Consider the following 25121-nt stretch of genomic DNA (forward strand, 5'->3'; position numbering starts at 1 on the left):
AGAAGAACTTTCCTGAAGCATATCAGTCTGATCAGTACAGTCCCCTAATCTAATACTAAATTACCAATAGTTTACACAAGTATAGTGGTTTCTACCTTACCTCTCAATGCCCAATATTGGGCTGTTTGTACATTTATCCTGTTTTTGGACCATATCGTTGGCAACACCTGGAGTGGGTGAGCTGATACGCCCGAACCTAAAATTATCAGTCTGCATCTACCAGCACATAGATGTGCTATTGGACATTACACACCTGGTGGGGATATCCTGGAGCGGGTGTACTGACGCACCATATTATGTCAGTCTGCTTCCATTAGCACATTGGGGTGCTTATTTCAAATGTGAGTACCAATTTGGCTTGAGTGCGTAAGCTTTGGCATTTTTAGTTTGGTGATTCTACACATGAGGCACCCCTCTATTTCTTCTATTTTACAGTTTATCCAGTATCTTCTGTGAAGAGGAGTGCAGCCATCATTCACACTGAGGACATACCTGATTTTTTGCATTTTTGCACTATCACAGTGACTTTCAACATGGGACTTTGATATAATTGTATGATAATAGGTATAAGTGTCATATATTGAATGAGCTGTGTATGTTGTTTTTTTAAGTTGTACAGTGTATATATAGTGTATGCACCCTCTCTTATCTTTGATATTTCTGGTAAACTACCAATAGCCCTTAAAAGGGCTTTTAGTACGGCATTGCCCTAAGTTAAACAGCTCTTTTACCTTAAAAAATACTAAGTCCCCCCTCTAACAGTAAAAAACCCCAACCACCAAACCCCCCACAATAAAAAAACACTAAAAAATCCTAAACTACCCATTGCCCCTAATGGGGCATTTGTATGGGCATTGCCCTTAAAAGGGCATACAGCTCTTTTACTGCCCTTAAAAGGGCATTCAGCTTTTTTAAGAGTGCCCAATAAATCCCTAATAAAAAAAAACAAACACCCAAAAAAAATAGCCTAAGTCTAACCCCCAAATAGGTACTCACCGTTCCTGATGTCCAGCAGAGAAGGTCCTGTTCCAGGCTGTGAAGTCTTCTTCCAAGCGGCCAACATCTTCTTCCAAAGGGGACCTCTTCCTTCTTCATCCAGGACAAAGCCAGTGCGGAGCCGAGATGAGCGCGGAGCAGGACCGGCGACCGCAGAGCCATGAAGCGTGGAGGATCCTCTTTGTACGATCACCGCCGTACACTGAATAGTGAATTCAAGGTACGCATTTAAATATAGCGTCCCTTGCATTCCTATAAGCTGATTTGATTCTTCAAATTCAAATCAGCCAATAGGATGAGAGCTACTGAAATCCTATTGGCTCATTTGAACAGCCAATAGGATTTCAGTAGCTCTCATCATACGGTGAAATATATATGCGCCACATTTATATGCGGCGCCGTATATGTGATACCAAAACTGTGTAAAAAACGGCGTCGCCGGCTTTTGCTGGCCACACCACATATGTAATCTTGCCCTAGGTGTTTAATGGATGTAATATTTTTAACGGCAGCTATGTGTTTTCCATAAGTGATGTCTTTTAAAATGATTGACCTCCTTGAGTTAATAGAGGTAACCATGTTCTATAGGTACCAGTGTTTACCTATATAAAGGGATCCTTTGTATTCCTCCACCTGATAACCTCCAGTGTAATAAACCATAGCCATGACCTTTAATGGAAGAATTAGAAATGTCTCTAATAAAATGTTACAGAGGGTTGTAATGAAGGTAGGTGGGTGGATTTGTGTAAGTCTATTTAAAGAGAAATTACAAAAATGTTCTTACTTAGGGTTAGATTACGAGTGACATGCTAATTGTTTTGTTGGACAGGGAAAGACTCAAAGGTGTATATATGTGTATGAGTGTACATACTGTATGTATGTACAGTATGTGTGCACAAATATACATGCACACAAATAAATGAATAAAAAATAAATAAATATATATACACACACACACACACACACACACATATACACATTGACATATGTCATATCCCTTTAAAACACTGTTTATGCATATATTTCAATAATAATATATATTTCTTCTATATAGGTAAGATGAGTCAACGGATTCATCCTTTACTTGTGGGATATTATCCTTCCCTACAGGAAGTGGCAAAGAGCACCACAGCAGAGCTGTCTATATAGCTCCTCCCTTAGCTCCACCCCCCAGTCATTCTCTTTGCCTACTCTAAGTACTAGGAAGGGTAAAGTGAAAGAGGTGATAACATTTTAGTTTTTAATTCTTCAATCAAGAGTTTGTTATTTTTAAATGGTACCGGTTTGTACTATTTACTCTCAGGCAGCAGATAGATGAAGACTGCTGCCTGGAGGATGATGATCTTAGCATTTGTAACTAAGGTCCATTGCTGTTCCACAGAGGCTGAGGAGTACAGGAAACTTCAGTGTGAGGAACGGTTTCATGCTATGCAGCAATGAGGTATGTTCAGTCATATTTTTTCTGGAGACTGTGTATTTCAGAAAGGCTGACATTATACCCAGGAGGGTAAGGGTAAGCAGTAATCCTAGAGCTAAAAAGAAGGGCATTACTTAGCTTGCTTATGGGGCCAATTACATATATGGTTGACACTGAATGTAATATGTTTGTGAGCAAACGTTTTTGGAGGGAGTGCTTTAACATTTTTTGTGGGCAATAAACGTTTTGGGCAACTTTATTGGGACACACATGGCTTATTTTTAGGGTCTTGGAACCCACATGGCTAGTTATAACCGCTCCGGTGCGGTTCTTTAAGGCTCAGGGAAAATCGAGTGAGATGGGCGGGGCCTATTTTCGCGCCTCAGATGCGCAGTTAGTTTGTCAGCAAGCAGCAAGCTCTAGAACAAAAATAAAGTGAATGCGCTATATGTTGGAGAACCGTATCCTTCTATTATACAAGGATCACCAATGATATGTATGCACGTGTGTATATACGTGTACCCAAAACAATTATTTAAATATTTTTATAAATTATTTTGGTAAAAAATATTTATAAAAAAATGATTAACTGTAAAACCCCTAGGATGACAGAGTTATTTGTAAAAAATTAATTAACTAACTAAAATAACCCCTAAAACGATCCTAAAATAATATAAATGCATAAATATTTAGAAATAATTTGATATAATGTACGTAAAATTACATGAACATTTCATAAAAGTTTGAAAAAACAATTCAATTCAACAAGGGTGTGATGAATAATGTCACTTTCTCGCAGTTTAAAAAACAATTTAATTCAACAAGAGAGTGATGGATAATGTCACTTTCTCGCACAGTACCTCTTGTTGGCCTCAAAAGGGTTCCAATGAAATGGTAAAGAGTTCTGAATGAAAAAGGGAGAATACCCCTTTAAAAATCAAATGACACTTGTGGTTTCCCAAACACAAGTAACTCTCTTGCGCAGCTCCAATCAAACCAGGCGAATCCAAGCCTCAGTTGAAATGACAAAGATATGTAAAAGAAGAAAAGAGAGAGCGCACAAGAACGACTCAAGTGTAAATCTTTATTAAACAGAATGCACACACTTTATATGTTGCACTTACTAGATCAAGATTAAAAGTCAGCATTCAGGATAAAACGTTTAATCCTCAGCGTTTTCTGCCACCTTGCACTGCCGCCTAGGATAGCAGTGTTTGCCTGATGTTCTGGCACAAAAAGAAACAAGGTCTTTATACAGGACTTTTCCGGATGCCCTGACGAGCTTCTTTTATGCCTGGATGTAGAGGACAGATAGTGCTTCAGTTTGAGCGTCGAACCTGTCAGCCGGTACCTGACGCGTTTCCCCCAGTCTACGGCCGGGCTTTCTCAAAGGTATATTGCGGATGTTTTCCTTTTTGCCGCCCTTGGTCTTTAAACGACATGTGACCAATCAGAAGCGGTAGGTGTGTTTCCTAGAGCCAATCCCTGACTCAGCAAGCTCTAACTCCTGAGGGCCCTGGTGTGTGTTTTGGGCCAAATCAAAGCTTTTACCCCACACTTTCGATCCCTGAGGACAAGGTGCTGAGGGGTCTTTTTCCGGATCTGGGCCTATTTTCGATCCGGTTTGGACATTAAGGGGTTAATTGTTAAATTTTTTGGTGGTGCAATCTTAACTACCTATAGTGAGTCTACATACAAAATTTTGAAAAAATTGGTGCATGTTTAGGCTGTTTTGCAGAATGTGTATACTTTTTTTCTCTTAAAGACACAGTACCGTTTTTTAAGATTATTTTTTTCACTAAATAAAGTGTTTTCATGCTTGTTTGTAGTCATTACTAGTCTGTTCAACATGTCTGACATTGAGGAAAGTCAATGTTCAATATGTTTAGAAGCCATTGTGGAACCTCCACTTAGAATGTGTCCCTCATGCACTGAAAGGTCAATAAATTGTAAAGAACATATTTTAGCTAATAAAAGTATGTTGCAGGATGATTCTCAGTCAGAAGAGAATCAGGTTTTGCCATCTAATTCTCCCAAAGTGTCACAACCATTAACGCCCGCACAAGCGACACCAAGTACTTCTAGTGCGTCTAATTCTTTCACCCTGCAAGATATGGCCACAGTTATGAATACTACCCTCACAGAGGTTTTATCTAAGCTGCCTGGGTTGCAGGGGAAGCGCAGTAGGTCTGGTGTGAGAACAGAGCCCTCTGACGCTTTAGTAGCCATATCTGATGTACCCTCACAATGTTCTGACATGAGGGATTTGCTGGCTGAGGGAGAGATTTCTGATTCAGGAAATATGTTCCCTCAGACAGATTCAGATATGACGGCTTTTAAATTTAAACTAGAACACCTCCGCTTATTGCTCAGGGAGGTTTTAGCGACTCTGGATGATTGTGACCCTATTGTAGTTCCAGAGAAATTGTTTAAAATGGACAGATTCCTAGAGGTTCCTGCCTACACTGATGTTTTTCCGGTCCCTAAGAGGATTTCGGAAATTGTTACTAAGGAGTGTGATAGACCAGGTATTCCGTTCGCTCCCCCTCCTACTTTTAAGAAAATGTTTCCCATATCTGATGCCGTGCGGGACTCGTTGCAGACGGTCCCTAAGGTGGAGGGAGCTATTTCTACCCTGGCTAAGCGTACAACTATACCTATCGAGGACAGTTGTGCTTTCAAAGATCCTATGGATAAAAAATTAGAGGGTCTTCTGAAGAAAATATTTGTTCACCAAGGTTTTCTTCTCCATTCCTGTAACTACTGCAGCGTCCTTTTGGTTCAAGGCTCTGGAAGAGGCTCTTCAGGTTGAGACCCCATTAGATGATATTCTGGATAGAATTAGGGCTCTCAAGCTAGCTAATTCTTTCATTACAGATGCCGCTTTTCAATTGGCTAAATTAGCGGCGAAAAATTCAGGTTTTGCCATTTTAGCGTGTAGAGCGTTATGGCTTAAGTCCTGATCTGCTGATGTGTCATCAAAGGCTAAGCTTTTAGCCATCCCTTTCAAGGGTAAGACCCTATTCGGGCCTGAGCTGAAAGAGATAATTTCAGACATCACTGGAGGGAAAGGCCATGCCCTTCCTCAGGATAAGACGAATAAGATGAGGACCAAACAAAATAATTTTCGTTCCTTTCGGAACTTCAAAGGTGGTCCCTCTACCTCTTCCCCTGCCACAAAGCAAGAGGGGAATTTTGCTCAATCCAAGTCAGTCTGGAGACCTAACCAGACTTGGAACAAGGGTAAACAGGCCAAAAAGCCTGCTGCTGCCACCAAGACAGCATGAATGGTTAGCCCCTGATCCGGGACCGGATCTAGTAGGGGGCAGACTTTCTCTCTTCGCTCAGGCTTGGGCAAGAGACGTTCAGGACTCCTGGGCTTTAGAAATAGTAACCCAGGGGTATCTTCTAGATTTCAAAGATTTTCCCCCAAGGGGGAGATTTCATCTTTCTCAATTGTCTGTAAACCAGACAAAAAGAGAGGCGTTCTTACACTGTATAGGAGACCTATATACCATGGGAGTGATCTGCCCAGTTCCGAAAACAGAACAGGGGCAAGGGTTCTACTCCAATCTGTTTGTGGTTCCCAAAAAAGAGGGAACCTTCAGACCAATTTTAGATCTCAAAATCCTAAACATATTCCTCAGAGTCCCATCCTTCAAGATGGAGACCATTCGGACTATTTTACCAATGATCCAGGAGGGGTCAATATATGACCATCGTGGACCTAAAGGATGCGTATCTACACATCCCTATCCACAAAGATCATCACCAGTTCCTCAGGTTCGCCTTTCTGGACAAGCATTACCAGTTTGTGGCTCTTCCCTTCGGGTTGGCCACAGCTCCCAGAATTTTCACAAAGGTGCTAGGGTCCCTTCCGGCAGTTCTAAGGCCGCGGGGCATAGCAGTGGCGCCTTATCTGGACGATATCTTAATTCAGGCGTCAACTTACCAACTAGCCAAATCTCACACAGACATCGTGTTGGCTTTTCTAAGATCTCATGGGTGGAAGGTGAACATACAAAAGAGTTCACTTATCCCTCTCACAAGAGTTCCTTTCCTGGGAACTCTGATAGATTCGGTGGACATGAAAATTTTTCTGACGGAGGTCAGGAAATCAAAGATTTTATCCATCTGCCGAGCTCTTCATTCCATTCCTCGCCCGTCAGTGGCTCAGTGTATGGAGGTAATCGGCTTAATGGTAGCGGCAATGCACATAGTTCCGTTTGCTCGCTTGCATCTCAGACCACTGCATCTTTGCATGCTCAAACAGTGGAATGGGGATTATGCAGATTTATGTCCTCAGATAAATCTGGACCAAGAGACCAGAGACTCTCTTCTTTGGTGGTTGTCACAGGATCATCTGTCAAAGGGAATGTGTTTCCGAATTCCAGCGTGGGTCATAGTGACGACGGACGCCAGCCTATTGGGCTGGGGTGCAGTCTGGAATTCCCTGAAAGCACAGGGATTGTGGACTCAGGAGGAAGCTCTCCTCCCGATAAATATTCTAGAACTGAGAGCGATATTCAACGCGCTTCAGGCGTGGCCTCAGCTGGCGTCGGCCAGATTCATAAGATTCCAGTCGGACAATATCATGACTGTAGCATATATCAATCATCCGGGGGGAACAAAGAGTTCTCTAGCGATGATAGAGGTTACCAAAATAATTTGATGGGCAGAGACTCACTCTTGCCATCTATCAGCAATCTATATCCCAGGAGTGGAGAACTGGGAAGCGGATTTTCTAAGTCGTCAGACTTTTCATCCGGGGGAGTGGGGACTCCATCCGGAGGTGTTTTCACAATTGATTCGGCAATGGGGCACACCAGAATTGGATCTGATGGCGTCTCGTCAGAACGCCAAACTTCCTCTTTACGGGTCCAGGTCAAGAGATCCTCAGGCAGTACTGATAGATGCTCTAGCAGTACCCTGGTCGTTCAACCTGGCTTATGTGTTTCCACCATTTCCTCTCCTTCCTCGTTTGATTGCCAGAATCAAACAGGAGAGAGCTTCAGTGATTTTGATAGAACCTGCGTGGCCACGCAGGATTTGATATGCAGACCTGGTGGACATTCCATCTCTTCCACCATGGACTCTGCCACTGAGACAGGACCTTCTGATTCAAGGTCCGTTCCAGCATCCAAATCTAGTTTCTCTGCGGCTGACTGCTTGGAGATTGAACGCTTGATCTTATCTAGTTTTAGAGGCAATTAACAGGTCTGTGCTAATAACAACTGTATTTTCAGAATGTCTCCAAACCCCATGATGTATGCTGGCTTGGTTGATTATCAGATCCATGTAATGACCTCATGTGGAGTCAGGAGCTTTAAAGCTAAATCTTTTGTTCCTAGCTGAAGTATTGTATCAGGAAAAAGGGGGTTGGGGCTGGTCTGTGATGAGACCAATTCACATCAAATTAGGATTTAGCTAAAAATGAAATATTAGATTTTATGATACATCTGTAGTTTATTTAATGTTACTCACAGATACCCTGACAGATTATACTTAGTGACTGCACTAAGTCACTACCATCACTTTAATATATATAAATATGTGTATAATACTTTATTTTAATCTATTTTAAATGTGATTTGTTATACTTTTATTGTAGTCCTAACACTTTACTTCGGGTCTCAAGTTGCTAACATTTTTAGCTCTGTTATGTTTTGTACTTGAGTTCAAGACATAACTCACAACTATATAGTATAAGGTGCACTAAAGGGATGTCAGCCATGCTAAACATTATCTGGTTATTCTCTTTTGCCATGGATTTTAATACCAGATTGAACGCTAATCTTAGCGCGGTTTCACAATATTGATAGCACACCCTGCACTGTCAATAGCGCTCCACTTGTAATCTAGGCCATAGTGTCTAAAATTTTATTGGTCTTACTAATTAGATGAAAAGTTTAAACAAGATAGTCCATATGCAGCCAATAGAAAACAATCTGATTGGAGCTTACAAGCTATTGAATAGCCTTTACAACAGGTTTCTACAGCATTACACAAATATGTTGCCTACTTTGTTCTGTAATGCAGAATTATAATGTGTAACACTACTCTAGGTATTGTTTTTATTTTATTTCCTTCCCTTTGTACTTCATTTTTCTTTGGTTTGATAGTATTCAATACTGCTTTTATATACAATAAGTAAAGCCAGATGCAGGAGTTCCTGCTATGCCACCCATTGTATGGCATTTTGTGACCTTAGGAGAATAGACATTTATCATTTTATTACTCTGATACCTTGATAAGATAATTTTATCCTGGAGTGAAACATACTTGTTTATTTAAAGGTGCAGTTCCTCCAAAGGACATATTTTTCTGATTAATTAACAGTTGTATTGTGTAGTTAAAGGTCTATAAAAGTCTGTTTAACTGTTGTAATAAAAAAAGAACTAAGCAGTGGGTTATACTTAAAGGGACAGTATACACTCATTTTCATATAACTGCATGTAATAGACACTACTATAAAGAAAAAGATGCACAGAAACTGATATAAAAATCCAGTATAAAACTGTTTAAAAACTTACTTAGAAGCTCTCAGTTTAGCTCTGCTGAAAAGGTAGCTGGAAAGCCCACTGTAAGTGGGAAATAAGACACCTCCCTTCTTTTGCATATGAAAAGACCCTTTGCACAAACAGGAGCAAGCTGGAGTAGGTAGCCGACGTTATTCTCATAAAACTTTGAGGCTTGGTTAGGAGTCTGAAAATCAGAGGAATGTTATTTAAAAATAAGCAAAACTATACATTTAAAAAAAAAACAACAACTTTATGGGCTATATAAATAGATCATCTACAAAACATTTATGCAAAGAAAAAATGAGTGTATAATGTCCCTTTAATAGAAATCATTACAATATGTATTATTCACTATTTTAAAAGGATTTAACCTTTTATTTCTTTTTTTAAACTTCATTTGTGCCATTACTTCCTGTCACAGTCCTACAAGGAGGCTTATCTAGCTAGATCTCTAAATCTCCTAGAGTAAGATGAGATGGTTTACTATTTAGTAAATACCAGAGAAACAGTCAGAAAGGGGACTTTCATTCATGAAGTATAAAATACTTCATGTAGAAAGCTCCTTTATTTGTTTCAATCGATCGCCGCTCTTAGCTCCTACAGCAGCCCACGCCTAAAAAAAAATTTGGCTAAGAGGTGACATTTTCACCTCTTAGCCAATAGCCATGCGGTAAATCCGTGGTCTTTGTTCTCTTGGTATCTTTATTTGAATGTAAGCTAAGGAGCCGAATTCAAGGGACGCCATCTTGGATGACGTCATTTAAAGGAACCGTCATTCTTCAGTTGGACTTCGTTTGAAGAGGATGCTCCGCGTCGGCTGGATTGAAGATGGACCCACTCCGCGCTGGAAGGATGAAGATAGAAGATCCGGATTCGATGAAGACTTCTGCCTGTCTGGAGGACCACTTCGCTCCGCTTCGTAGAGGACTTCGGCCCGGTTGGGTGAAGACGTCTCAAGGTAGGGTGATCTTCAAGGGGTTAGTGTTAGGTTTTATTAAGGGGGGATTGGGTTTTAGAGTGGGGTTGGGTGTGTGGGTGGTGGGTTGTAATGTTGGGGGGGTATTGTATTTTTATTTTTTTTACAGGTAAAAGAGTTGATTACTGTGGGGCAATGCCCCGCAAAATGCCCTTTAAAGGGCTATTTGTAATTTAGTATAGGGTAGGGATTTTTATTATTTTGGGGGGCTTTTTTATTTTATTAGGGGGATTAGAGTAGGTGTAATTAGTTTAAAAATTTGTAATTATTTTTTTATTTTCTGTAATTTAGTGGGTTTTTTTTTCCGTACTTTAGTTTATTTAATTTAATTGTAATTAATTGTAGTTAGTTTAGGTAATTAATTTAATTATAGTGTAGTGTTAGGTGTAATTGTAACTTAGGTTAGGGTTTATTTTACAGGTAAATTTGTACTTATTTTAGCTAGGTAGTTCTTAAATAGTTAATAACTATTTAATAACTATTCTACCTAGTTAAAATAAATACAAAGTTGCCTGTAAAATAAAAATAAATCCTAAAATAGCTACAATGTAACTATTAGTTATATTGTAGCTAGTTTAGGGTTTATTTTATAGGTAGGTATTTAGTTTTAAATAGGAATAATTTATTTAATTGTAGTAATTTCATTTAGATTTTTTACATTATATTTAAGTTAGGGGGGGTTAGGGTTAGACTTAGATTTAGGGGTTAATACATTTAATATAGTGTCGGCGACGTTGGGGGCGGCAGATTAGGGGTTAATACATGTAGGTAGGTGTCGGCGATGTTAGGGACGGCAGATTAGGGGTTAATAATATTTAACTAGTGTTTGTGAGGCGGGAGTGCAGCGGTTTAGGGGTTAATATATTTATTAAAGTGGCGGCGATGTCCAGTCGGCAGATTAGGGGTTAAAAATTTTAGTTAAGTGTTTGCGATGTGGGGGGGGGGCACTTTAGTTAAGAGTTTTATGCTACGGCGTTAGCCCATAAAACTCTTAACTACTGACTTTTAAATGCGGTAGGAGTCTTGACAGGAGAGGGTCTACCGCTCACTTTTTCCAAGACTAGTAATACCGGCGTTAGGAAAATCCCTTTGAAAAGATAGGATACGCAATTGACGTAAGTGGATTTGCGGTATGCTCGAGTCATGGAAAAAAAGTGAGCGGTGATTTTGATTTAGACTAATTAGATTTAGAGTGTATATATAGCAAGTGTTCTCAAATGTTTTTATGAAGCCTGATGAAACAGCCTAGAGCTGAGAAACGCGTTGCCCTGTTTTTATGATTTTAATAAAACTTTTTTAAATATCCTGAACACTTGCTACCTTTTTGTTTGCTGGCCTGCTATCCCTCTGCTTGAGAGGGCACACCTTATCCTGGTATTCCCGATGACTGGTGGTCCTACCTCCATCTGTATCCAGTGAGCCTTTGTCTAAGTCTGGTGGGTGACCATATTGATCCCATCCTGCCTCTATAGCATCAAAGGAGATGCTACAACTATTGTGAGTACCATCCTATCTCATTATACTGCTATCTTTGTCAAGACAATACTAGGCCATATAGGCACCTGTGTCTCTTTATGTCATTTTGATACAGACAACACACCACTACCGGAGTATGGTCCCCTGGGTGACTGTTAGAGATCCCAGACTGCTTCTATAGCACTAATTGAGGTGCTTAAACAAATGTGAGTTCAATCTTTGCACAGCTTAATACGTTTTTGGACCAAACAATATTGGGCCATGTGGCGCATCTGTCTTCTCTTATCTTTGTAGATTGCTGCTTTGGATCCCGGCCTGGATCTCTACAGATAGCTGCCTTGATCTTCACTTCAGGGATTCCCAGTACATATCATTAGAGACTTTTACCAATATATGAGTTTTTATTATACAATCTAATTACTGTCCAATTCATGCATACAGGGAGTGCAGAATTATTAGGCAAATGAGTATTTTGACCACATCATCCTCTTTATGCATGTTGTCTTACTCCAAGCTGTATAGGCTCGAAAGCCTACTACCAATTAAGCATATTAGGTGATGTGCATCTCTGTAATGAGAAGGGGTGTGGTCTAATGACATCAACACCCTATATCAGGTGTGCATAATTATTAGGCAACTTCCTTTCCTTTGGCAAAATGGGTCAAAAGAAGGACTTGACAGGCTCAGAAAAGTAAAAAATAGTGAGATATCTTGCAGAGGGATGCAGCACTCTTAAAATTGCAAAGCTTCTGAAGCGTGATCATCGAACAATCAAGCGTTTCATTCAAAATAGTCAACAGGGTCGCAAGAAGCGTGTGGAAAAACCAAGGCGCAAAATAACTGCCCATGAACTGAGAAAAGTCAAGCGTGCTGCTGCCAAGATGCCACTTGCCACCAGTTTGGCCATATTTCAGAGCTGCAACATCACTGGAGTGCCCAAAAGCACAAGGTGTGCAATACTCAGAGACATGGCCAAGGTAAGAAAGGCTGAAAGACGACCACCACTGAACAAGACACACAAGCTGAAACGTCAAGACTGGGCCAAGAAATATCTCAAGACTGATTTTTCTAAGGTTTTATGGACTGATGAAATGAGAGTGAGTCTTGATGGGCCAGATGGATGGGCCCGTGGCTGGATTGGTAAAGGGCAGAGAGCTCCAGTCCGACTCAGACGCCAGCAAGGTGGAGGTGGAGTACTGGTTTGGGCTGGTATCATCAAAAATGAGCTTGTGGGGCCTTTTCGGGTTGAGGATGGAGTCAAGCTCAACTCCCAGTCCTACTGCCAGTTTCTGGAAGACACCTTCTTCAAGCAGTGGTACAGGAAGAAGTCTGCATCCTTCAAGAAAAACATGATTTTCATGCAGGACAATGCTCCATCACACGCGTCCAAGTACTCCACAGCGTGGCTGGCAAGAAAGGGTATAAAAGAAGAAAATCTAAGGACATGGCCTCCTTGTTCACCTGATCTGAACCCCATTGAGAACCTGTGGTCCATCATCAAATGTGAGATTTACAAGGAGGGAAAACAGTACACCTCTCTGAACGGTGTCTGGGAGGCTGTGGTTGCAGCTGCACGCAATGTTGATGGTGAACAGATCAAAACGCTGACAGAATCCATGGATGGCAGGCTTTTGAGTGTCCTTTCAAAGAAAGGTGGCTATATTGGTCACTGATTTGTTTTTGTTTTGTTTTTGAATGTCAGAAATGTATATTTGTGAATGTTGAGATGTTATATTGGTTTCACTGGTAAAAATAAATAATTGAAATGGGTATATATTTGTTTTTTGTTAAGTTGCCTAATAATTATGCACAGTAATAGTCACCTGCACACACAGATATACCCCTAAAATAGCTAAAACTAAAAACAAACTAAAAACTACTTCCAAAAATATTCAGCTTTGATATTAATGAGTTTTTTGGGTTCATTGAGAACATGGTTGTTGTTCAATAATAAAATTAATCCTCAAAAATACAACTTGCCTAATAATTCTGCACTCCCTGTATATCATATTGAGAAGTTGCCTGTTTAGGTTCTGTCACTTGTTTAATAATATTATATACCAATTTATTTATATCTTTCTCCTAGGAGGTTGTGTGATAAATATATATTATATCTAGGTTATATTACCTGCTTACTATTAATATTGTATACCACTCCATCTATATCTTTCTCCTAGGAGGTTGTGTCTTATATATTGTATTGATTTTCATGCTTAGTGTTAGATTAGATTTTTGTCTTCTACATTAAGCATCATATATCTTTCTCTAACGAGGTTATTTCACATAGATTTATATCTTGCCTAGATTAATGGCTATAGAGGACTAAGTAAGTCACTTCTATTATCACTAAGAATATAGATAACTCCTCATTAGGGCGCCCCCTCTATTTTGTAAAACTCTTAACTACTGACTTTTAAATGCGGTAGGAGTCTTGACAGGAGAGGGTCTACCGCTCACTTTTTCCAAGACTCGTAATACCGGCGTTAGGAAAATCCCTTTGAAAAGATAGGATACGCAATTGACGTAAGTGGATTTGCGGTATGCTCGAGTCACGGAAAAAAAGTGAGCGGTACACCTGTACCTGCCAGACTCGTAATACCAGCGGGCGTTAAAAAGCAGCGTTGGGACCTCTCAACGCTGCTTTTTAAGGCTAATGCAAGACTCGTAATCTAAGCGTAAATAAGGAGAGCCACCGTGATTATGTAGTGAAGTTGAAGACAGAAAAGGGATGAGAGCATCTAAGGGGCATTGAGGAAGAAAGGCATATAGTACTTCCATCCAAAATCAACATTTGTCACACATATCTTCAGAAGGAGACATTTAGAATAATGAGAGTGAGGCTAAGGTATGGGTATTCAATAAAAATAAAAAAACAGGAGAGACTTCCGGTGGGAGGGCTTAGCCGACGGCAGCAAAGAACGAGAGCCCCGACATTGAGAGCGAAAAAAACATTATAATAGCTGATTTATTGCTGTCATTCCGCCTTCCCCACAGTTATATCTTGTCGGGTATTCCTGCAACGGATATCACCGACCGATTAGGACTACTGTGCAGAGCCTATCACCTGCTCTAGCCCCTGGTGGCGTTAGGGTATTGATACCCACGTGAGCGATCAGCAATGGAGTCAGAATGGGACATTGCTGTACAGATAACCGCAACTTTTATGCCTATTTTTGAGATTTTATTCCTAAATTACGGAAATCTACATGCAGCGGTCCAGGCAACTAAGAGGTCCTGCCTCATAAGAACTGACAAAGAACCGTTGCTGGCAATTACCCCTGTGATCGCTACTATGGACCCGCGATGTCAACTACAGTTGAAGCATGACTCTGTAAGTGACTCCATGTTGTCAGATGATACACAGCCTGACTCCTGCAGTGGCAGAGCTCCAATTTGCTCTCCTTGGACACCTTCTGTGCCGAATGGGGCTACCTACTACAGTTCAAAACCCTCTTTGAGTGATTACTCTATAGAAGCTCCACTGCATATCGTTCCTTCCTGCTTACCTATACCGACAGCAGATCGGCCCTCCGTACTACCAGGGCGCTGGATGATCGCTCATTCTGCAGACTTGATGGAAGGACCGGTCCTGCAATTGTTAATATCTGCCACAAGACTTTCTATTATGGCGCGCATATACCCACTGAAAAGACTGATGGATTCGATTACTATTTGGGGTTCCCCAGATTACCCAAAGAAACAGGATGGCTACCAAGTCAGAGATACCTTAAAATATGATTGCAGAGCAAGGGGTATAGGCTGAATGGACATACTCTTGATCCGACTGAATGAGTAGATTAGCCTCATTATCATAGTAGAAGTTTTTTGTTACATGGCTAATTTACATGTCCGTTATATTTTATCTGTAATGTCGGTGGGAAAAACCTTGTCATGTTAGACATTTCCTGAATGTGTTCTTTGGTTTGGTTTTTAGTCCTGGCCCCGTTGGCTATTTGTTTTATTTTTGTTCTAGTGGGTGACTCCTTTTCTACATGTCATAAGGGGTTAAACACTTTGTTACCTCATTTTTCTGAGCAATAAGCTGAAGTGTATGTATATATATATCTATGCACTGTCTCAATGATGACTATTTTATCTTATTTTTTTATTCTTCACATAAAACTACAATGTCAGGCTGCTATCTCCATACCTTAACTTTATTTTATTATTATTGTTTTACACTTTAAGGGAACTCTCTGATACTGTATGCTCATAGATAGAAACTGGCATTCTATTCCTGATAAGAGACAGTCTCATGACTATCTACCGATTGGATTTACATCTTATTACCCTAGAATCTTGTAACTGAGACTTAGGACCATGAAAACTAAATCTCACACATAGTCTTGAATAGGAGCATAGCATAACTCAGCCCCATTTCTACAAAAGTGCCACACTTTAAATCTGGTATTGTTGTTCTGTTAATCTTGTTTTACTGTGTTTGATGCTACAAAATTGAAACATAATAGTTATTTCCCCCCAGCTTGGAAACTACCTATTATACCTGCTGCGAGTCTACTGGTGTATACATAGCCATCTCTCTGCATGGGAGCAAGTCAGGAAAATTCATGCATGGGTGTTAATAGGGGTAATTTGTGTATCTCTTTATCACTGTTTTCTCCAACATTGGTGTGTCCGGTCCACGGCGTCATCCATTACTTGTGGGATATTCTCCTCCCCTACAGGGAAAGGCAAGGAGAGCACACAGCAGAGCTGTCCATATAGCTCCCCCTCTAGCTCCGCCCCCCAGTCATTCTCCTTGCCGCTCTGAACAAGTAGCATCTCCTCGGGGATGGTGAGGAGTTTGTGGTGTTAGTTGTAGTTTTTTATATCTTCTATCAAGAGTTTGTTATTTTAAAATAGTGCTGGCTTGTACTATTTACTCTACAACAGAAAAGTGATGAAGATTTCTGTTAAGAGGAATATGATTTTAGCACAAGTAACTAGAATCCATTGCTGTTACCACGCAGGACTGTTGAAACAAGAGAACTTCAGTTGGGGGTAACAGTTTGCAGACTCATCTGCTTCAGGTATGACTAGTCTCCTTCTAACAACACAGGCTAATGCTAGATGACAGTCATTTTTCCCCTCAGGGAAAATGGTAAGCCATTTTTCTTTCACCTCAGCAAAAAAGATAACAGGCTTCCCCTTTTTGATTTTTATGCTGGTAGACACTGTTAGGGGCAAAATCGATTGGTTTTTATTACAATATCATGGCATTTGAACTGTTTTATAAGCTCATATACACTTGGGAACGTTTTTTATTGATCTGGCATGTTTTAGACACCTAAATCTAGTCAGGAAGGCCCCTTCACTCTAGTGTGCTGAGGGAGGAAGCCTCATTTTGGTGCTTCAGCTGTGCAGTTGATTTCAAGGCAGTGCATGCAGTTTTCATGTGAGAGGGTCCTGTGACTCAGAAAGTGACTCCAGAAGGCTTATTTCTGTGGATGATTGACCCCTAAGGAAGGTAAAATGCTGCAGCAATACTGTAGCAGGGATTGTAGTGTATAAAAACGGTTAAATCCAACAATTAGCTCTGGTTTGCTTGTTTTAAGAGCTAGAGTCTCCATATTTGCTGTGCAATACTTTCTAAGCATTAAGACACTGGGGTCCAAATTTCATAAAAATCGGATATTGCCTTCATAGTTTTTTGAACATTCAGAAATAAAGTGTGTAATGTTATTATTTAAAGAGACAGTAACGTTTTTGTTTAAAATCGTTTTTATTGCATTGTTTGCCTGCCTAAATCTGTTTAACATGTCTATGCCATCAGATAACCTATGTTCTGTGTGTGTAGAGACAAATGTGTTCCCCCTTTGAGTGTTTGTGATAATTGTGCCATAGCGTCCAAACAAAATAAGGACAGCTCTGTTACATTTCATAATGTTGCCCAAGATAATTTATCTAATGAAGGTAGTGAGGATAATTCTACATCCTCTCCTTCTGTGTCTACACCAGCTTTGCCCGCGCAGGCGACACCTAGCGCGCCAGTGCTTATTTCTATGCAACAATTAACAGCAGTAGTGGATAATTCTATAGCAAATATTTTATCCAAACTGCCAGCATTTCAGAGAAAGCGTGATTGTTCAGTTTTAAATACAGATAAAAAAAGGATGAACAATCAGACGCTGACGATGCCTTATCTATTTTACCCTCACATCAATCGGAATTGGCTGTGAGGGAAGGGCTGTCTGAGGGTGAAATTTCAGACTCAGGAAAAATTTCTCAACAGGCAGAACCTGATATAGTAGCATTTAAATTTAAGCTAGAACATCTCCGCGCTTTGCTTAAGGAGGTATTAGCTACTCTGGATGACTGTGATTCTGTAGTAGTACCAGAGAAGTTGTGCAAATTGGACAAATTTTTAGAGGTCCCAGTGCACGAAGACGCTTTCCAATACCCAAGAGGGTAGCGAGCATAGTGGATAAGGAGTGGGAGAAGCCAGGTGTACCCTTTGCCCCACCTCCTATATTTAAGAAAATGTTTCCCATAGTAGACCCTAGAAGGGACGCATGGCAGACGGTCCTGAAGGTTGAGGGAGCTTTTTCAACACTAGCGAAGCGCACAACTATTCCTATAGAGGACAGCTGCGCTTTCAAAGATCCTATGGATAAAAATTGGAAGGATTGCTTAAAAAAGATTTTTGTTCAACAAGGGTTCATCCTTCAACCAGCTACGTGTGTTATTACTGTCACTTCAGCGGCGTCCTTTTGGTTCGAGGAACTAGAAAGGTCGCTCCAGAAAGAGACTTCCTATGAAGAAGTCATGGACAGAATTCACGCATTAAAGTTAGCTAATTCCTTTATATTGGATGCCGCTTTTCAAATAACGAAATTGGCGGCGAAAAACTCAGGTTTTGCTATAGTAGCGCGGAGGGCGCTTTGGCTAAAATCCTGGTCGGCAGATGTGTCGTCCAAGACTAAGTTACTTAATATTCCTTTCAAGGGTAAGACCCTTTTTGGGCCGGAATTGAAGGAAATTATTTCAGACATCACTGGGGGTAAGGGCCATGCCCTCCCACAGGATAGGCCTTTTAAGGCTAAGAACAAGTCTAATTTTCGTTCCTTTCACAATTTCAGGAACGGACCGGCTAATAACTCCACTGCCGCTAGACAAGAAGGTAACGCGGCCCAGCCCAAACCCGCTTGGAAGCCCATGCAAGGCTGGAACAAGGGTAAACAGACCAAGAAACCTGCTGCTGCTACCAAGACAGCATGAAGGGGTAGCCCCCGATCCGGGACCGGATCTGGTAGGGGGCAGACTATCTCTCTTCGCTCAGGCTTGGGCAAGAGATGTTCCGGATCCCTGGGTACTAGAAATAGTCTCCAAGGGATACCTGCTAGAGTTCAAGGGACTTCCTCCAAAGGGAATATTCCACCTGTCTCACTTATCTTCAGACCAGATAAAGAAACAGGCATTCTTACATTGTGTAAGAGACCTATCAAAGATGGGAGTGATAAACCCAGTCCCCTCCGGGGAACAAGGTCTAGGTTTTTACTCAAACCTGTTTGTGGTTCCCAAAAAAGAGGGAACTTTCAGGCCAATCCTGGATTTAAAGATATTAAACAATTTCCTCAGAGTTCCATCCTTCACGTGGCTCTTCCATTCGGTTTAGCCACCGCTCCCAGAATTTTCTCAAAGGTGCTAGGGTCCCTTCTAGCGGTCCTAAGGCCGAGGGGCATCGCTGTAGCACCTTATCTAGACGACATCCTAATCCAAGCGTCATTTCTTTCCAAAGCGAGGGCCCACACAGACATTGTGTTGGCTTTTCTCAGATCTCACGGGTGGAAGGTGAACATAGAAAAGAGTTCACTGTCACCGTCCACAAGGGTTCCATTTCTGGGAACAATAATAGATTCAATGGAAATGAAGATCTTCCTGACAGAAGTCAGAAAGTTAAAGCTTCTAAACGCTTGTCAAGTTCTTCATTCTATTCCTCAACCCTCCATAGCTCGGTGCATGGAAGTAATAGGACTAATGGTCGCAGCAATGGACGTGGTTCCTTTTGCTCGAATTCATCTAAGACCATTACAGCTGTGCATGCTCAATCAGTGGAATGGGGACTATACAGACTTGTCTCCCCAAATTCAAGTAGACCAGGTAACCAGGGACTCACTTCTCTGGTGGTTGACCCAGGATCACCTGTCTCAGGGAATGAGTTTCCGCAGACCGGAGTGGGTCATTGTCACGACCGACGCCAGCCTCTTGGGGTGGGGCGCGGTCTGGGACTCCCTGAAAGCTCAGGGCCTATGGTCTCGGGAAGAGTCGCTTCTCCCGATAAACATTTTGGAACTAAGAGCAATATTCAATGCGCTCCTGGCTTGACCTCAGCTAGCGAAAGCCAGGTTCATAAGATTTCAGTCGGACAACATAACGACTGTTGCGTACATCAATCATCAGGGGGGAACAAAGAGTTCCCTAGCGATGAAGGAAGTAACCAAGATCATCCAATGGGCAGAGAATCACTCCTGCCATCTATCTGCTATTCACATCCCAGGAGTAGACAACTGGGAGGCGGACTATTTGAGTCGTCAGACTTTCCATCCGGGGGAGTGGGAACTCCACCCGGAGGTCTTTGCTCAGTTAACCCAATTATGGGGCATTCCAGACATGGATCTAATGGCGTCCCGTCAGAACTTCAAGATTCCTTGTTACGGGTCCAGATCCAGGGATCCCAAGGCGATTCTAGTGGATGCATTAGTGGCGCCTTGGTCGTTCAACCTAGCGTATGTGTTTCCACCGTTTCCTCTCCTTCCCAGGCTCATAGCCAGGATCAAACAGGAAAAGGCCTCAGTGATTCTGATAGCTCCTGCGTGGCCACGCAGGACTTGGTATGCAGACCTGGTGAATATGTCATCGGCTCCACCATGGAAGCTACCTTTGAGACAGGATCTTCTAGTACAAGGTCCATTCGAACATCCAAATCTAGTTTCTCTGCAGCTGACTGCTTGGAAATTGAACGCTTGATTTTATCCAAACGTGGGTTTTCGAATTCTGTGACAGATACTCTGGTCCAAGCCAGAAAACCTGTGACTAGAAAGATTTACCATAAAATATGGCGTAAATATATCTGTTGGTGTGAATCCAAGGGATTCTCCTGGAGTAAAATAAAAATTCCAAGGATTCTCTCCTTTCTCCAAGAAGGTTTGGATAAAGGGTTGTCCGCTAGTTCTCTAAAGGGACAGATTTCTGCTTTATCTGTCTTGTTACACAAACGACTGGCAGCTGTGCCAGATGTACAAGCTTTTGTTCAGGCTTTGGTTAGAATCAAGCCTGTTTACAGAACCATGACTCCTCCTTGGAGTCTAAATTTAGTTCTTTCAGTTCTTCAAGGGGTTCCGTTTGAACCTTTACATTCCATAAATATTAAGTTATTATCTTGGAAAGTACTGTTTTTGGGTGCTATTTCTTCTGCTAGAAGAGTTTCTGAATTATCTGCTTTGCAGTGTAATCCACCCTATCTGGTTTTCCATTCAGATAAGGTTGTTTTGCGTACTAAGCCTGGTTTTCTTCCAAAAGTTGTTTCCAACAAGAATATTAACCAGGAAATAGTTGTTCCTTCTCTGTGTCCGAAACCAGTTTCAAAGAAGGAACGTTTATTACACAATTTAGATGTTGTTCGTGCTTTAAAGTTCTATTTAGAAGCAACAAAAGATTTTAGACAAACCTCATCTTTGTTTGTCGTTTACTCTGGTAAGAGGAGAGATCAAAAAGCTACTGCTACCTCTCTCTCTTTCTGGCTAAAAAGCATTATCCGATTGGCCTATGAGACTGCCGGACGACAGCCTCCTGACCGAATCACAGCTCACTCTACTAGGGCTGTGGCTTCCACATGGGCCTACAAGAACGAGGCTTCTGTTGATCAGATATGTAAGGCAGCGACTTGGTATTCTCTGCACACTTTTGCCAAATTCTACAAATTTGATACTTATGCTTCTTCGGAGGCTATTTTTGGGGGAGAGGTTTTGCAAGCCGTGGTGCCTTCCATTTAGGTAACCTGATTTGCTCCCTCCCTTCATCCGTGTCCTAAAGCTTTGGTATTGGTTCCCACAAGTAATGGATGACGCCGTGGACCGGACACACCAATGTTGGAGAAAACAGAATTTATGCTTACCTGATAAATTACTTTCTCCAACGGTGTGTCCGGTCCACGGCCCGCCCTGGTTTTCCTAATCAGGTTGAAATTTTTTTTGTCTTTATACACTACAGTCACCACGGCACCCTATAGTTTCTCCTTTTTCTCCTAACCGTCGGTCGAATGACTGGGGGGCGGAGCTAGAGGGGGAGCTATATGGACAGCTCTGCTGTGTGCTCTCCTTGCCTTTCCCTGTAGGGGAGGAGAATATCCCACAAGTAATGGATGACGCCGTGGACCGGACACACCGTTGGAGAAAGTAATTTATCAGGTAAGCATAAATTCTGTTTTTGCTCTTGTGATCTGCGAACCACATTTCTGTGCTATGGAGCAATAGGGGGAAACTAAATGTTAAATTGTAAAAGCTGTGTTTGCTTTGTTCTGTTTTATTTTATTTTAGTTTCTTTTATTTTATTATTATTATTATAAAACCAAGAAGCACGGGTTTCACATCAAATGGTGCTTGACTAGCTCTTATATACCTCTAACTGCATCAATTAATTTTATATAGCACAACGATCATGTGATCAAGCTTGTACAGCCCATATATCTGAAAATAGAAACTGATGTTTTTCTGTCTCAAACTATAACAATTTTATCACTACTAATAGTGCTATGCTGTTTAGTATCAAGCACTTATTTTAGACTGTGAATTGTAATATTGTTCTTGCTCTACCCTGTACATGCATATGCATACTCACTTGTTTGTGTACCTGTGTTTCTGCAATAAAAAGAATTAAAAAAAAAAAACAAAACAAAAAAACAGTAGCCAAGATTCATCATATAGTGGCATCCAGGTGATGGAACTTGACCAGTTAAGTTCTAGCTACCTCTTTAGTAGAGTATGGGCATGCAATAGACAGAGGATAAAGCCTGCTTCTTTCACATGTTTTAAAGATAATTGGCAAGGCTACCTTTTTATTGTGTAGGGTCATTGAAGAGACCACGTTTGTCATGTAAGAACATTCAGGAAAAGGTTAGTGAGAGCACATTCATCTGTTAAGCACATTTTGTATAGAATGCTAGTGAAGGCACCTTTACTAAGTAGTGATATTTAAAGGAAGGGGTGTGTAATCTAACCAAATAACGTCTCAATGCTTAGAAGTGACTACTGTATAATTTGTTGATTTCCTGTGTAAAGTAAGTCAATTTCCTGTTAGTCTCTTTAGTCTCCCTTATTTTCTTCAAAAAAATAAAGTTTTCATACTTTCCAGGTTATCTGCTGCCATATTGTTCTGGTAAGACAATGGTGAGCCACTGTTAGGGTTGCCACCTCAGCCATGTTTTCCTGGACACTTATGAGTTACACATGCTGCAGGGTGTGCAGGGAGAAACATGTATTGTGTTTCTGGACAGCACTATTCATATTCCTCCCTGCACACCCTGCAGCATGTGTAACTTATATGTATTCTGTATTTTAAGGGACAGGTGGCAACCCTAGTACTGTGTAGACTGGATCTTATCTCATATTGACACATCCTGTATAAAAATAGGTCAACTGTTTTTACATGGATGTCATGAAGTTCTTTCACCAGAAAATATTTTCAGTTTAGGTATTACAATGCATCATTAAGGCATAACGGCTAAAGAGAGTTCTGGTCCTAGAAGGGATTTTGGCTCATTCTACAAGGGCAGGTTCAACATCTTGAGTAATTAAGTAATTATTTTGGGTGGCAGAGTCTGGAACACAACTAATAAATTTAAAATACAGAAATTTCTATATGCTGGCTCTATATCTCACCTTGTCACCAAAAAGCAGAAATTAATTACAATATACAGAAGCTTCTGCTTATTGGCCTTTATCTGTATATTCTAATGGTGCCTCTTTCACTAGTTTACACAGGATTAAGGCAAAGAGTATACAATTCTATAATTGTTTCTTTAATTTAATTTTCTTCTATAAAGGTAAGACAAGTCCACAGATTCATCCTTTACTTGTGGGATATTATCCTCCTGCTAACAGGAAGTGGCAAAGAGCACCACAGCAGAGCTGTCTATATAGCTCCTCCCTTAGCTCCACCCCCCAGTCATTCTCTTTGCCTACTCTAAGTACTAAGAAGGGTAAAGTGAAAGAGGTGATAAAATATTAGTTTTTTTAATTTCTTCAAGCAAGAGTTTGTTATTTTAAATGGTACCGGTGTGTACTATTTACTCTCAGGCAGCAGATGGATGAAGACTGCTGCCTGGAGGATGATGATCTTAGCATTTGTAACTAAGATCCATTGCTGTTCCCACAGAGGCTGAGGAGTACAGGAAACTTCAGTGTGAGGAACGTTTTCATGCTATGCAGCAGTGAGGTATGTTCAGTCATATTTTTCTGGAGAGACTGTGTATTTCAGAAAGGCTGACATTATACCCAGGAGGGTAAGGGTAAGCAGTAATCCTAGAGCTAATAAGAAGGGCATTACTAAGCTTGCATAAGGGGCCAATTACAAATATGGTTGACACTGACTTGTAAATGTTTGTGGGCAAACGTTTTTATGATCTGGGAGTGCTTTGACGTTTTGTGGGCAATAACGTTTTGGGCAACTTTATTGAGGGCACACATGGCTTAATTTCTGGGTCTCAGAACCCACATGGCTAGTTATAACCGCTCTGGTGCGGTTCTTTGAGGCTGGAGACATCGAGTGAGATGGGCGGGGCCTATTTTCGCGCCTCAGATGCGCAGTAAGTTTCTCTCAGCAAGCAGCAAGCTCTAACTCCTGAGGGCCCTGGTGGATGTTTTGGGCCAAATCGAAGCTTTAACCCCACATTTACTATCCCTGAGGGCAGGTAGGGCCACAGCAGGGCTGTGGCAAGGTGCTGAGGGTGTTTTTTCCGGATCTGGGCCTATTTTCAATCCGGTTTGCACATTAAAGGGTTAATTGTTAAAATACCTTGTGGGGCAATCTTAACTACATATATTGTGTCTGCTTACAAAATTTTGAAAAATTTGGTGCATGTTTAGGCTGTTTTGCAGAACGTGTATGCTTTTTTTCTCTTAAAGGCGCAGTACCGTTTTTTAAGATTGTTATTTTTTTCACTAAATAAAGTGTTTTCATGCTTGTTTGTAGTCATTACTAGCCTGTTCAACATGTCTGACATTGAGGAAAGTCAATGTTCAATATGTTTAGAAGCCATTGTGGAACCTCCACTTAGAATGTGTCCCTCATGCACTGAAAGGTCAATAAATTGTAAAGAACATATTTTAGCTACTAAAAGTATGTCGCAGGATGATTCTCAGTCAGAAGGGAATCAGGTTATGCCATCTAATTCTCCCAAAGTGTCACAACCATTAACGCCCGCACAAGCGACGCCAAGTACTTCTAGTGCATCTAATTCTTTCACCCTGCAAGATATGGCCGCAGTTATGAATACTACCCTCACAGAGGTTTTTATCTAAGCTGCCTGGGTTGCAGGGGAAGTGCAGTAGGTCTGGTGTGAGAACAAACGCTGAGCCCTCTGACGCTTTATTAGCCATATCCGATGTACCCTCACAATGTTCTGAAGTGAGGGATTTGCTGGCTGAGGGAGAGATTTCTGATTCAGGAAATATGTTCCCTCAGACAGACTCAGATATGACAGCTTTTAAATTTAAACTAGAACACCTCCGCTTATTGC

General features: G+C 41.1%; 1 protein-coding gene across 3 annotated transcripts in view; it reads left to right on the top strand.

Annotated features, from left to right (window-relative positions):
• Window positions 1-25121, top strand: part of ALPK1 (alpha kinase 1) — a 527820-nt gene that overhangs the window by 34248 nt on the left and 468451 nt on the right. Inside the window, exon 1 of one of the 3 annotated variants that reach the window (XM_053703557.1) lies at window positions 11680-11749. The exons of the other annotated variants lie outside the window; for them this stretch is intronic. The gene's annotated coding sequence lies outside the window, so the exon portion shown is untranslated. Of the gene's footprint in view, window positions 1-11679; window positions 11750-25121 lie in introns of those variants that run through there. 3 annotated transcript variants of the gene reach the window in all.

This window comes from Bombina bombina, chromosome 2 (assembly GCF_027579735.1).
Source record: "Bombina bombina isolate aBomBom1 chromosome 2, aBomBom1.pri, whole genome shotgun sequence".
Lineage (NCBI taxonomy): Eukaryota > Metazoa > Chordata > Amphibia > Anura > Bombinatoridae > Bombina > Bombina bombina.